The sequence below is a fragment of the Onychostoma macrolepis genome, chromosome 20, assembly GCF_012432095.1.
Source record: "Onychostoma macrolepis isolate SWU-2019 chromosome 20, ASM1243209v1, whole genome shotgun sequence".
Classification (NCBI taxonomy): Eukaryota; Metazoa; Chordata; class Actinopteri; order Cypriniformes; family Cyprinidae; genus Onychostoma; species Onychostoma macrolepis.
The window spans coordinates 3,281,229-3,294,237 of record NC_081174.1 but is presented as its reverse complement, the minus strand read 5'-3'; the positions used below and the strand labels follow the sequence as shown (position 1 = coordinate 3,294,237).

General features: G+C 40.1%; 1 protein-coding gene across 6 annotated transcripts in view; it reads left to right on the top strand.

Annotated features, from left to right (window-relative positions):
- Positions 1-13,009, top strand: part of LOC131527515 (5-hydroxytryptamine receptor 1E) — a 98,896-nt gene that overhangs the window by 73,467 nt on the left and 12,420 nt on the right. The window contains exon 2 of one of the 6 annotated variants that reach the window (XR_009267669.1): positions 3,985-4,939. The exons of the other annotated variants lie outside the window; for them this stretch is intronic. The gene's annotated coding sequence lies outside the window, so the exon portion shown is untranslated. Of the gene's footprint in view, positions 1-3,984; positions 4,940-13,009 lie in introns of those variants that run through there. 6 annotated transcript variants of the gene reach the window in all.

The following is a 13,009-nucleotide window of genomic DNA, read 5'->3' as shown; positions in this document are numbered from 1 at the left end:
TTATCAGCATTCAGTTCAAAAGCCAGTATGGTATGGGGGTGCATAAGTGCATACAGTATGGGCAGCTTGCATGTTTTGGAAGGCACTATGAATGCTGAAAGGTATATAAAGGTTTTAGAGCAACATATGCTCCCCTCCAGATGATGTGTATTTCAGCAAGACAATGCAAAACCACATACTGCAGCTATTACAACAGCATGGCTTCGTAGTAGAAGAGTCCGGGTGCTGAATTGACCTGCCTGCAGTCCAGATCTTTCACCTATAGAGAACATTTGGTGCATCATTAAACAAAAAATACGTCAAAGACGACCACGAACTCTTCAGCAGCTGGAAACCTATATCAGGCAAGAATGGGACCAAATTCCAACACCAAAACTCCAGAACCTCGATGCCCAGACATCTCCAAACTGTTTTGAAAAGAAGAAGAGATGCTACACCATGATAAACATGCCCCCGTCCCAACTATTTTGAGACCTGTAGCAGGCATCAAATTTTAATGTGAGCTCATTTTGCGCATAAAATTGTAAAATTTCTCTGTTTAAACATTTGTTATGCTATCTATGTTCTATTGTGAATAAAATATTGGCTCATGTGATTTGAAATTCTTTTAGTTTTCATTTTTTCAAATTTAAAAAACATCCCAACATTTCCGGAATTCGGGTTATAAGTCTATTTGTTCAAATGAGTTGCCAATTAACTTACTAACATCTTCAGAATTCAACTCATCAAGTGTTGATCATTTTTGCCAGCACTATACACTCTTAGAAAAAAAAGTACAAAAGCTGTCCCTGGGGGGTACCTTCTGCCCCCGTTAGGTACTAATACGCAACTGATTATGTTCAAACATGTACCTTTTGAAAAGGTACCACCCCTGTGCTTTTGCACCTTTTTTTCCCGAATATATACTCTTGCATAGCCAGACCTTCAGACTGACGGCAGAAGGTCTGGGATTCTTGGCCGCTTTGAATGGCCAAGGCCTGCCCAAGAGGCCATATGAGTGACAGGTCAAGCAACCAATCATGTTTTTGTGCCGCATCATGTTTAGGGGTGTGGAAATGTCCCCACAATAACAGACCAGTGTGTAAAACTCTCGGATGTATTTTAAAGATTCTATGCCATGAACTTTAAATACTTCACATACTTTAGAAAATCCAGCATTTAGTTGAGTCTGAAAAGTGCTCTGTCACAGCTGTAAACATGACGGCTTTCTTCTTCCATGAGGAGGTTTGGCATCACAGCATCTTTATTTCCAGGTGGAACATTAAAGAACGCAACACACACGTCTCCCGGAAATCCTGTATATTTTAAGTCAAGTCAAGTCAAGTCACCTTTATTTATATAGCGCTTTTAACAAAAGATTGTGTCAAAAGCACTTAACAGTATCAAATTGGAGGACAGAGTGTCAGTAATGTATAATGATAAGATTAAACACTCAGTTTTCAGTTAAAGGCATTTCATTAATTTAACAAATCTGATGAAAACCTTGAAACTCCTGTGCTTCCGATTTTGTGTGCCATATGCCTCAGACGTTCAGCCAAGATCAGACAAACAAGATCATGTTTTTCAGATAATAAAAAAAAAAAGAAAGAAGTATAGACAAAAATGTAAATGGAACATACACTTTTTATTAATGGCAAATATAGATTGGCATATTTAAGTGCATATTTTCTTAGCGATAGATTCTATTTACACTATGTTAAAATAGCAAGATTTTCTGCACCTCAGTATTGTAGTACAGTATCAAACAGTACGCAATAATAATGTATTGAGTGTAAATCCTAATTTTAATTCAAATTATTAAATGGATGCCACCTAATTTGGATAATAAAGCCCTCCCTACACCTACCCTAACACCGTGTCCTAACTACACACGATAAAAGGTATCTTTTCCGTGTTAATCAGAGTTTTTGTCCTAACTAGCCGCGACAGCAACACATGAAATTTCTAATAAACAGTTTCTATTTCTGCAACATCGCGGCTGGAACAACATACAAACTATATGACAGTAGATAATCTCAGGTGATTATGTGCTTTATTCAAAGTTAAACGGGTCTAATATGAGTTTAAATATCATATTGCGTGACCCTATATCCATACTGAAAGCAACAATAGATAGTTTACCTATAAAATTATAATTATACGAAAATAAATTAAAGCAAACATGTACATTAAAACCGTGACTCACTGCGAACCAGCAAGTGTATTCCATGACAAAGATGTTATCAGTCACTCAGTATGAACATTTAATGATGTTAAAAAGGTTTAATATTTATGAATGAATTATAAACGTATCCATTTCGTTGCGAGAGCAGTGCGTTTCCAGAGAGAGCCCACCCACAAATTAGCCCGCTCCTAATTAGCTGTGAAATTTGATTGATTCTGTCGCGTCTGGTGTAGACACCCAAATTGCTTGTTGCTGGAATCTTGTCGTTTCGCGTGTAGTTAGGACACGGTGTAACCCTACCCGAAACTCTATTTTAAACTTTTTGATTATTTCAATGCCTTTCCGATGCGATATGAGACTTGAAAAGGGAGAAAAAAAAGTTTGGCAAAAGGTGGGTTCGAACTCGGGTATATCGCGTCAAAAAGCACACGCCTTACCATCTACGCCACTGAAACTAATGTTTAACAGGTGTTTTATTTTCAGTGTTGACTATCCCAATCACACGTTGGTGGGCAGAGTTAGTGTAAATAGCCTCTGCCAACAAGGCGGGCTTTTTGCGCTAAAATAGACACTCCTTGAGGGTTTGATTCAAGGATTCAAGAATTCCTTATGGTTCCAGAGTTATGATCCAAAACACAAATTGCCTTAGTGTCGGACAGATGTGTGTCTGTTTGAGCAGTGCATGATTGGGATATATTTTTAGGGCAGAAGAAGAAGAAGAAGAAGAAGAAGGTCAGTACAAGCACATTAGGGTCCCAGCATCGTCAGTGCCTGCTCCTCTAATTAAAGAGAACGTTGACATGGTAACTAAAACAAGTCAAGGCTAACTTTCTGTATAATCTTGTATCTAAACTCGCATCTTGAGGAGATTTTGGGTGGTCTGTGACTGCTGGAGGACGCTGAGGATACTGTGCTGACTAGATGCCTATAATTACTTGTAATTGCCTCCTCTAGTACACTGCAAATAGACTGTGGACACGAGTAAGAACATAAGCTGAGATCCAGACCCAAGCCCTGTTTAGCTGGACACATTTACATACATTTACATTCCGTTGGCATGGCTGGCCAATCAGAAGCCTCGGACAGCAAGCGGACTGTAATCATGCTATCTGATGGGATTTCAAATTGAATTGTATCCACACTTGAGCGCTCAGTCGCTCTCATTATTCTCACACACTTCCACCTGCAGTGGCGCAGTGTGTGAACGAGGCAGCTGTGTGTGTATAGAGCCGCTGACGGATCATCTGTCACTCTTAGGAGTCGGGCAGCTTTATGCTGCTGCTGTATTTCACCGTGGAGGGCCATTAATGTGTGCCTCAGATCAAATTATGATGAAACAGATCAGATGGAGGGAGAAGAAGCTGCTTATTTTGCCATTTACTCGTTGTGTGGAGAGGTACAGAAGACATTCTTCATTACGGCTGTGTCATCATTAGCTCGCCGTCCTGTATGCTGTTCATTTCTTTTCAGTGAATGTTCACACAAAAAAAATATTTAGGTCTAAATTTGCGTTTAATCATTTAGCAGACGCTTTTATCCAAAGCGACTTATAAATGACAACAGTGGTATATTTTGAAATGTATACCTATATAAAGTAAATCAACTTTTTTAAATAACTTATTTTAAAATATATAGCTCTATTTGTTTTACAATTTTCAAAACCTATTGAAATGTTACATTTGTAACATTCTAGAGATCAACTCTGTTTTATAATTTTGAAGAATGAATTGAAGTCAAATTCAAGAATCAGTGGCAGCTTATTTTGTCATCTTCAAAGTCAAGTTAAAAGCACTAAACGTCTCTCCATCTCTTTTCTACAGCACATCCACTCCTTGATGCTTTCACTTCAGTCATGTAATCTCATCTCACAGTGTACTATGCAGTAATGGTCACTGAAGAAACGTCCTGACACTGGGTTTTTCTGAAGGGTTTTTTTTCCTGCACCTCTCAGACCCTCAGGATCCTTGTGATCCCGGAAGAGAGTGCTGCTCATCAATCTGAACATTTCCACATGACACCGGTCCTGAACCGGCCCACCAAGAGACTAAATCCATCCAGCCGAGTTCTCCAGTGACAGGAGGAGATTTAGTGCTGTGCCATCCGTGAAGATGACCGCGCTCTGTTGAGGAGCTTGGCATTATAAAGCGCTGCGGCCAGCATATCGTCTGCCATGTGTAATCCAATATAGCCGCTGCTGCATAATTCATGCCTCTCCGGGGTCCTGCGCACCTGGCCCTAATTCATGATGTCTGGAGATCCACCGGCTGTGTATGGATGATACGCAACGCTTTGATCCTCCAGAAGAGTAATCTCCCTTAAATAGAGCTTTGAATAATCAATGCACCCACAACGGATGTGTCAATAGCGGGCTGGTTGAGCTGCATCTGTGCTCGTTTAGTCATGCTGATGAAGGACATAAGCAGCATTATAATACACACGTGTCTGCTGATGCCTGTTATTAGAGCTCGGCTCTGTTGCTGCCTATATTCACATCATGTCAGAACGATCAGATTCACGAGATGCGTCCCAAAGCTCAGACAGCTGATGTGTAAAGTTGACGAGCAGCGTTTGTGTTTGAAGGGACACAGACTTGGTGACAACTAGGCAACTTATTTTTCACTAGAAATGAATAACAGTTGTTTAAATACATTAACACACAAACTGACCACCATCAGACGGCATTCGTGGAAATTATCACGCAGGATTGTGGGATATCATAGGCAGCAAAGGATACAGATATGATGCCTTCACAAATCAATCAGACTAAGGCTACTCAGTCAGGGTTATTATAGTTAATTAAACCATAAAAAACATTTTTGTTACATGAAAGAAATGTTATCAGAAATCTAATAAAACATCATTTAAAAATCAATGTGTTTTGTCTCAGCTCGTTGCCAAGGTAGAATTTAAACACAATAACTACAAACAACATTTAAAGAAAAAACTAAAACTAAAGTAAAAATGAATAAAAATTGTGTAGACAAAAAACATGACAAAATTACTAAAATGTATATTATTACTTAAAAGTAAAACTACAATTAAATGGAAAATATACAAATACAAACTAATTCAAACTATTACTGTAAGAAGTAAAATAAAAAAGCGTTATTTGTCAGCTTTCAGAGAGAGCTATCCGTGCTGCTGGATGTTGATGTGAATCTTCACTGGTGCTCAGGTCCAGAAACATTCACGATTCACCTCAACCATCAATGCTGTGTCACACCAAAAAAGAGGTCAGAGTTTGTTTGTTATCATGGTGCACTTCATGACCGTGAAATATATCATTTAGCTTACTGAAACTGTAAAAACACGGATAGATCATTCATTATGCGTGTATTATTTTGAGGTAATATGAACTAATAATACTACTGTCTGGTTGGTGTCGCTTTTTTAGAAAACAAACATCCCACATCAGGAAGGCTCTGTTCTGTTACAACAAACATGAACATGTGTGACTCTTCCTCACACACATCTAAATCAGAGGTCCTCAACTCTGGACCTCGAGGTCCACTTTCCTGCTAAATTTAGCTCCAACGTTGATCAAACTCAGTAGTTGGAGCTAAAATGGATCTCGAGGGCCAGAGATGAGAACCCTGGATCTAAATGAATGTAATAATTGTATCTGCTGAGATACTTTTATAGTGCACTATGAACTGTCACTGAATGGAAATAAGAGTCTTCAAAATCCTCTTTTCTATAAATAACGAAAGTCATGCTATAAATGATGACGATATTTTTTTTATAGGTGAACTTAATGAATCACACACTCGTTCCACTCAAAACAGCTTTGACAAGGTCAAGTACAACCATCAATCCTAATTTTCAGTAACAATTATGAATAGAGTTAAAAAGAGATTAAAACTGATTAATACAGTGAAGTTAATTAAATATAATAAAGAAAAAACAGAAAAAAAAAACAGAACAGCAGAACTGAACAGAAAGAGAATCTACAATCAGTTTGCACCAGAATGAAGTCATGAGGTTCATCTGCGTCCATCGTGTGATTTCTTTGCTCATGAGACACTTTAAACATATTCAGTTTCCTGATGATCTCTGGACGAGATTCACATTGTTATGATGACAGGCCTAAACCCATCCAAAATCACTTTTAGTCTGTCATTTAAACAAAGCTTTCCGAAATGATCTAAGAAAGGTTGTAGGGTGAACCTCACAAAACCTGTCAACAATCTTGTCCAGGTCATATTTCACCCTAAAATCCAAAGAAAGATATGAGAAATTATATTTTGCTTCCAGAAAATTAATCATGATGATTTGTTGTGCTGAACTGGATACAGAAATGCACAGTTATTTTATAAATAAAAGAAAATGACAACCTAATGAGAATCAATCATTTTCTTTGAGGCAAAATATCCCTCGGATGTCTTCTACTGGCATTCATTTCTCTTTGAAAAACCCCTCGCTTCATTTCTGATAGACGTGACTGTGTTTCTGTCTCTGTCCCCACCAAGTGGAGGAGTGAAGAACCTCCAGTTAAGGATCTTCTTCTTCATCTTCCCTGGAGCTTCAGGGATCCTGACAGTCTGAGAGATGTGAGACGGTTCATCAGCGTGTTTCTGACCAGCAGTTTCCAAAGCTCATTCCCGCTGTCATCACGCCACTGTGAAACCAGACACAACAAACACAGCAGCGTTTGATAGACGAGTCCATGACAAATGAAGACATGAGAGACAATGAAAAGGAAAAGTCTAGTTTAATGCATTTACAAATTCATGCTTGTTTCAAAAGCGTGAGCCAATATCTTAAAAATGGACTCTTTGTGTTCATGCTGGTTTCATATGGTTCTAAATCACTCTTATTTAGCATTTTCCAACACATTCTCACTCCCAACTTGTCACATATTGACGCTTTGGTCAGGACCCATTTTTCGACATGCAGGGTCTTCCATTGCTTCAAAGCTGCAGTCTGTAAGTTTTACCTCTTTGTCGCCATCTCTGTTTGAAAACATGGAATTGCTGTTACTTGCAGAATTATCTTAATGCGTGGGATGTTCTCCGGCACGGCTCCAGCGCGGATGAATCTAATGTTTTGAGGAGTATGTGTGTCAGTCTGTCAGTCACCGCACCGGTGTGAAACCTGTACTTAGTAATCACAGATTCTAGCCTACGTCTTGGAATATATGACCCAAAGGAGAATTTTCACCATATATTGCCATCTGAACAAGTAAGTAACAAGTCTGCCACGTTTGTTCTGACCAACTGAGGAAAAAAGCATTACAACAAATCAGGCTACAAATGGTGATTAAATCTAACGATCGATTAGCTTATACCACAAACCATGCAAATTATTATTATTGTTATACTTTATTCTCAAATTATTAATGTTAACAACATCAGCATTGCGTGACTATGAGTATAGTGTGTATTAGCGTATAGATTTCAGTTTCTGTACAGTCTAATCTAATTGTCATACCATTCGAATTTCACATTCAGAAATTCTTTTAACCCAAAAAGCAAATTATTCTCCCTTTGAACTGGTTTTCTTTAAAATACAAATCCTTTGTAATCCCAGGCTATCTGTAATCAGACGTACCTTTAAAACTGAAATATAATTTAATTTCATTCACATGTGTTTCATAAACACATAATCCTCTCTGGATTACAATCCGCCATCAAAATGATAAATTTAATTATTCCAGCTGCTGTGAGAAAAGGCTATAAACGATCACCTGCAGGATCCTCAGATGCGATAGCATACTAGCCGGGAAAACTTCTGTTTACAGATGTGACGTAATGACGCAGTGCCATGCTCGAATTTCCCACGAAATCCTACCCGTACCACTCAAATTACAAAACATTATTATAAGCTAACCGCTGTGAATCGGGCTAAAGTAAGGTGATAGCTTTGAACACTGGCTGGTTATGTACTTACTCAAATACTGATTTTGGATCATTTTTAACCAATAAAGTTACGGACCGCAGCTTTAAATAAGAAACCTTTGGCGTCAATATGCCGATGCGAAAGGCACTGGGAATTTTATCATCATGACATAATATTGCCATTGTATATATGTTGGGGTGTGATTTTTCAATGTAAATAGTCACAACCATTTTATTTACATGACACTATTTACACATTTATGAGCGCGTAACCCAACCCCTGTCCCTAAACCTACCATTTGTCCATAAAACACCATTTCAAGTGAGCAGCGTTGTTTATGGCAAATATCTTTCAGTGCTATATACTCTAGTACAGTGATGGGCAAACTTGGCCCTTCCAGACCACTTTCCTGCAGAGATTTGATCCAACCCTGATAAAACTCACATGCCTGTATCCTTCTAGTAGTCTTGAAGACAATGATTAGCTGGTTCAGGTGCGTTTGATTAGGGTTGGAGCTAAACTCTGAAGGAAAGTGGCCTGGAAGGGCCGAGTTTGCCCACCCCTGCTCTAGTATTTTTATCTAAAGCCAAACGCGCTTAATTCAAGCCCTTTCAGCTCCATGCGCTTTCTCTCTCTCTCCAAGCTGCGGATGACGCGGTTATTTTAACAACAGAAACAATGCTGCAAATCTAGTTATTTTTCTTACTATCTATTTATCTCTCAATAACCAATGACTCTGACTGTTCAAACCAGATGTGACAAGATGTTTCTGATCTACATTTAGCATTATTAATCTGTAGACTAAGAACATTTAAAAAGAATCATGTAATTATAATTGGGAAAATTGTTGTTAGATGGCTAGGATAGAACTTAAACTTTGAAACTGCCGGTTATCTTTCTTTCAACCTGTCCTCCAACCAATACGCCCGTATAGGTCGTTTGTCCAAATCCCTGAAATACGACCCATCAGAGCGTATGCTACAATTGCGCCCCTATCGGCAACAGGACATTTTCATATTTATGTTTTGTATTCTTTTATCTGGGTCATAGTTCGGGTTTCGTGTAGCTCGGTTGGTAGAGCATTGTGTTATATGACGATATGTAATTACGTGATCATGCGATCATGGGTTCGATCCCAGAAAACGCATGTGCTCATAAAATGTGCACTAAAAATCATGATTTTGCATGATTCCTGTAAAGGGTAGGTTTAGGGGTAGGGTTAGGTGTGGTCATTCGTACGAATTAGCCACCTAGTAAAATATGTACGAATACTGTGAGATCTGTGTAAAAAGTCCACATATTGCATTTAAATAAACACGCATTTTGATTGGCAATGACAGTCATACGTCATTTCATGACAACAGACGCAACACGAGACTGTCATTATTTTTATGCGCGCTGGAGGGCGCTTAACTTTAAAACGTAAATATAGGTCGTAATAAGGGCTTGCACAAACGACCTATAGGGTCGTTTTTTGTTGGAGGACAGGCTCCTTTCTTTTCTGCTCAAGATGAGAACGTTTTGATTGTTGTAGACATTTTTAGTAGATAATGCTTATAATATATTGAAATAGTATAGATTTCATAGCCTGGTAATACCAAACTCTGCTACTTCGCTTTGCTTCGTAGACAGAGTCTGGAAGGGCATAATTGACAAGTGTTTACTTTCTCGTGGGCGGGCGCTTGTCTGAAGTTTAAAATCATTGGTGTACCCATAAGCCAATCACATAACGGTTGGTTATGACGTATGTTACGTGCCGCCTCGAACTTCCGCTGTAAACACAGGTATGCGCCGAAAACAAAACCATTGAGCGAAATACCGGAGTGAAGATGGCTGTGAACGACTTTTGCAGATTATGTGAAGTAAATCTACGCATCCACATTTATTGCCTTGCCGGACTTTGGCCTCCCCAGTTTCTCGCTGACGATCGGTAACAGTTGATAAATTAAACTTTTCCCAAAACCTGTCGGGAGTAGGGCCACAACATCACCTCCATTCAAAATGTGAACCAAACACTCTTCTTGTTCGGGCTTCAGTTGGCAAATGCCAGGAATATTCTCCACAACAGAACGAATAGCATCCCGTGTCTTCATGTCCGCTGTCGTTTTAGATTTCCCTCACCTAAACTACAATCTTAAATTCGGCGCTTAGGGTCTACGTCACGGCTCTCAGCCCGCCCTCTGTTCATTGGTTGGCCAGCTGCTGCGGAGACGGAGATGGGAGATGGTTTACTATATCAGACTGATTACAGAAGCAAACTGAAATTGAGCGGAAATACGAAGTCTGACGTAGTCAGGCTATAGATTTCGGGAGGAAAACCCTGAACAGAAATAGTGTTTTTTTTTTTGTCACATGGCCTCACATGTATCTAAATGTAAAAGTACAATACATGTAAAAATATATTTTTATTTATTTTTATTTCTTTATTTTTGTCCAGACCTCTACTTGGAAGAAAATATAGAGTCTGTGCCTCTTATACCCCTGGTTTTATAATATCTGTGTCACATATTTCCTTAGGTGTCATGGTAGATAGGACTCTTATTATAGAATCTGATTACAGAAAATCTGTTTTGAACATGGAAATTGCATGGCTTGGTACCACATTATTTAACAGAACTATTACATCCTTACACTCCTAATCACAGATTATGCTCCTCCCAATCAAATTTGCTGGTTGTTCCTGAAGCCTACTTGAGATCTATGGGTGACAGGGCTAGAGCACTTGGGCAGGAAGTGGTGCATGACTTGCAACAACTTCTGTGTTGCAGTAAAGTGTTTCACAAAACTGTCTACAGCAGGGCCAAACAGCCAATGGGGAGACTGGCGAGTAGAGGAAGGTGCTCTTGTCCATCTCCTAATCTCTGTGAGGTTTAACCATTGAAATGCTAATTGCCTGGGCAGTCTTTTGGCGCTTTTCCACTGCGTGGTACGGCATGGCTCAGCTCAGCTCAGTTTGCATTTCCACTGCAGTTTAGTACCACTTTAGAGGGGGTGGGATTATTCACGTCGTTATAGAAAAACGAAAAACTTTTTCATTCCGCATCGCTCTATCAAGCTCTCACTGGATCCGCTCCTCGGCTATCAGCGAGAGGAATGCCTGTACTTCCTCAACAGACCACAAAATTATTTTTTGGTTGTTAAAAAAAGGTGCGCTCGTTCAAAACATTTGCGTTCGATCCTTCGTAGGCTGTGCTGATTTAAATCTAGCGGGTCTGTTGTGTCCAGTCTATGGTTGTGTCTCGTGTCACAAGTTCAATGACGCAGGTAGTGACAATTCTCTCCAGCCAATCAGTGATCAGCAGTGTTTAGTCATCACATTTTGGTAATGGTTAGCTTGGAACCAGTAGTGGCTCCTGACCGTAAATTTAGGTGGGGTAGATTCTGGGTCATAGCACTAATACATGAAAAACATTTTGTGAGCTTATATTCTAATCTCTGAACAAAATGCGGACAAAATTTTGGCAGAGATGTCCTTGCGTTATCCTGTGGGTGGCACGCTAATGTTGATTGACAGGCTCGAAGAACACGCATAAAATGCTGTATTATAATTGCTTAATATAGTATTTATCACCTCCAAATGTTGATTTAGAATGTTACAAGTTGTGGAGAAATTCAGGTGAAGAAAGAAGATCATATGTCTATTCTCAGAATAATAATAAAACAAACACAATAGAACCATATAAAGGCTATTCACGTGAGCACATTTAAACTAAAGGATGTATACTTTGTTAATTTGATCCACTACTCCACATAGAAAAAAAACAGACATGCCAACTAGTTACTGACCTGATGCAGACACATAGCTGAAGCAGATTGATATCGTCTTGGTGGAGGGAGGTTCACATAAGGTAATGTGAAAATAAGTGGGGCAGTCTCAATACTGCCCCAATGGCTCTCAATTAGAGTGCGCTGCAGTTCCCCTTTTCACCACAGATTTACGTTGCAAAATTGTGGGACGCTGTTGTGCTCTGGAGGTATCAGGCACCATCTGCCCCACTTAGTATCATGTATATATGCTTGCTAAAGCCATGCGTGGGATTTTAATATATACTGCTTACTTTACGACTTAAAATAGTATAGAAAATCTGAAAAATATTTGTTGCAGAATGCTGAACACATTTACAATTTGTTATTGTTTCAATTTATGTAGAGGTCTATGTTGTGGATGAATATTTTGGTCCCATATAGACGAGCCACGCCTGCTTGGAACCTCAACCGAGGTGGTACTGAAAAAATTACCGGGTACCAGTTACTGTACCCAGTTGAAAACCCCCCAAAAGTGAAAAATACCGAACCGTATCGTGCCGTACTATGCAGTGGAAAAGCACCATTTGTAGCATGCAGGGCCAGGTCAGTCACACTGTGCAGCTCTTTAAAGGCAGCTGGACCTGGGCCAGACTCTTCCATGGGTTTGAGGAGTTTGGCTTAGAAAACTGGGAAGATCACCATAGCGTGAAGCACAGAGCCCACCTGTCCAGCTGCAGAGTTAGGTACCCACTAGAGCTGAGGTTTTTCTGCAGGGCTTGGACGGATTAACAGCCTTGGCTTTCCATCCCAGAGCCATGGGTGGCCAGAGGTGCACAGCGACAGCCTCTTCGAAAGGAGGGAGCTTCTCGTAGCCCCTTTGCTTGGCACCATCAATTGCAGTGAGGGCAGCAGAAGCAGAAGTGTGGACGTGGCCAAGTAGGGGGCACGCCACGACTTGGGCAGCTCATCGTGAACTTCTTGAAAGAATGGTGCAGGTCTCTGATGGGGCGCTTGCTGGTGGCATCCTGGCTCGAACCATTCCTGGGCGGGCTCTTCCAGGGACAACCACTCCAAACTGAGGAACGGCCTTCGTGAGGATGCGGATGAGCTCCCTATCCACACTTGGCCATACTCCACCGGATTCTCTGGGCAGAAGGGAGCTGGGGTCTTCCATGGAAGCATGTGCTTGCTCAAGCCTGTCTGCTCAGCCCTCTGACTCAGTTGTTTCTTCCTCCTAGGCACTTCTTTGAAGAAAGCAAT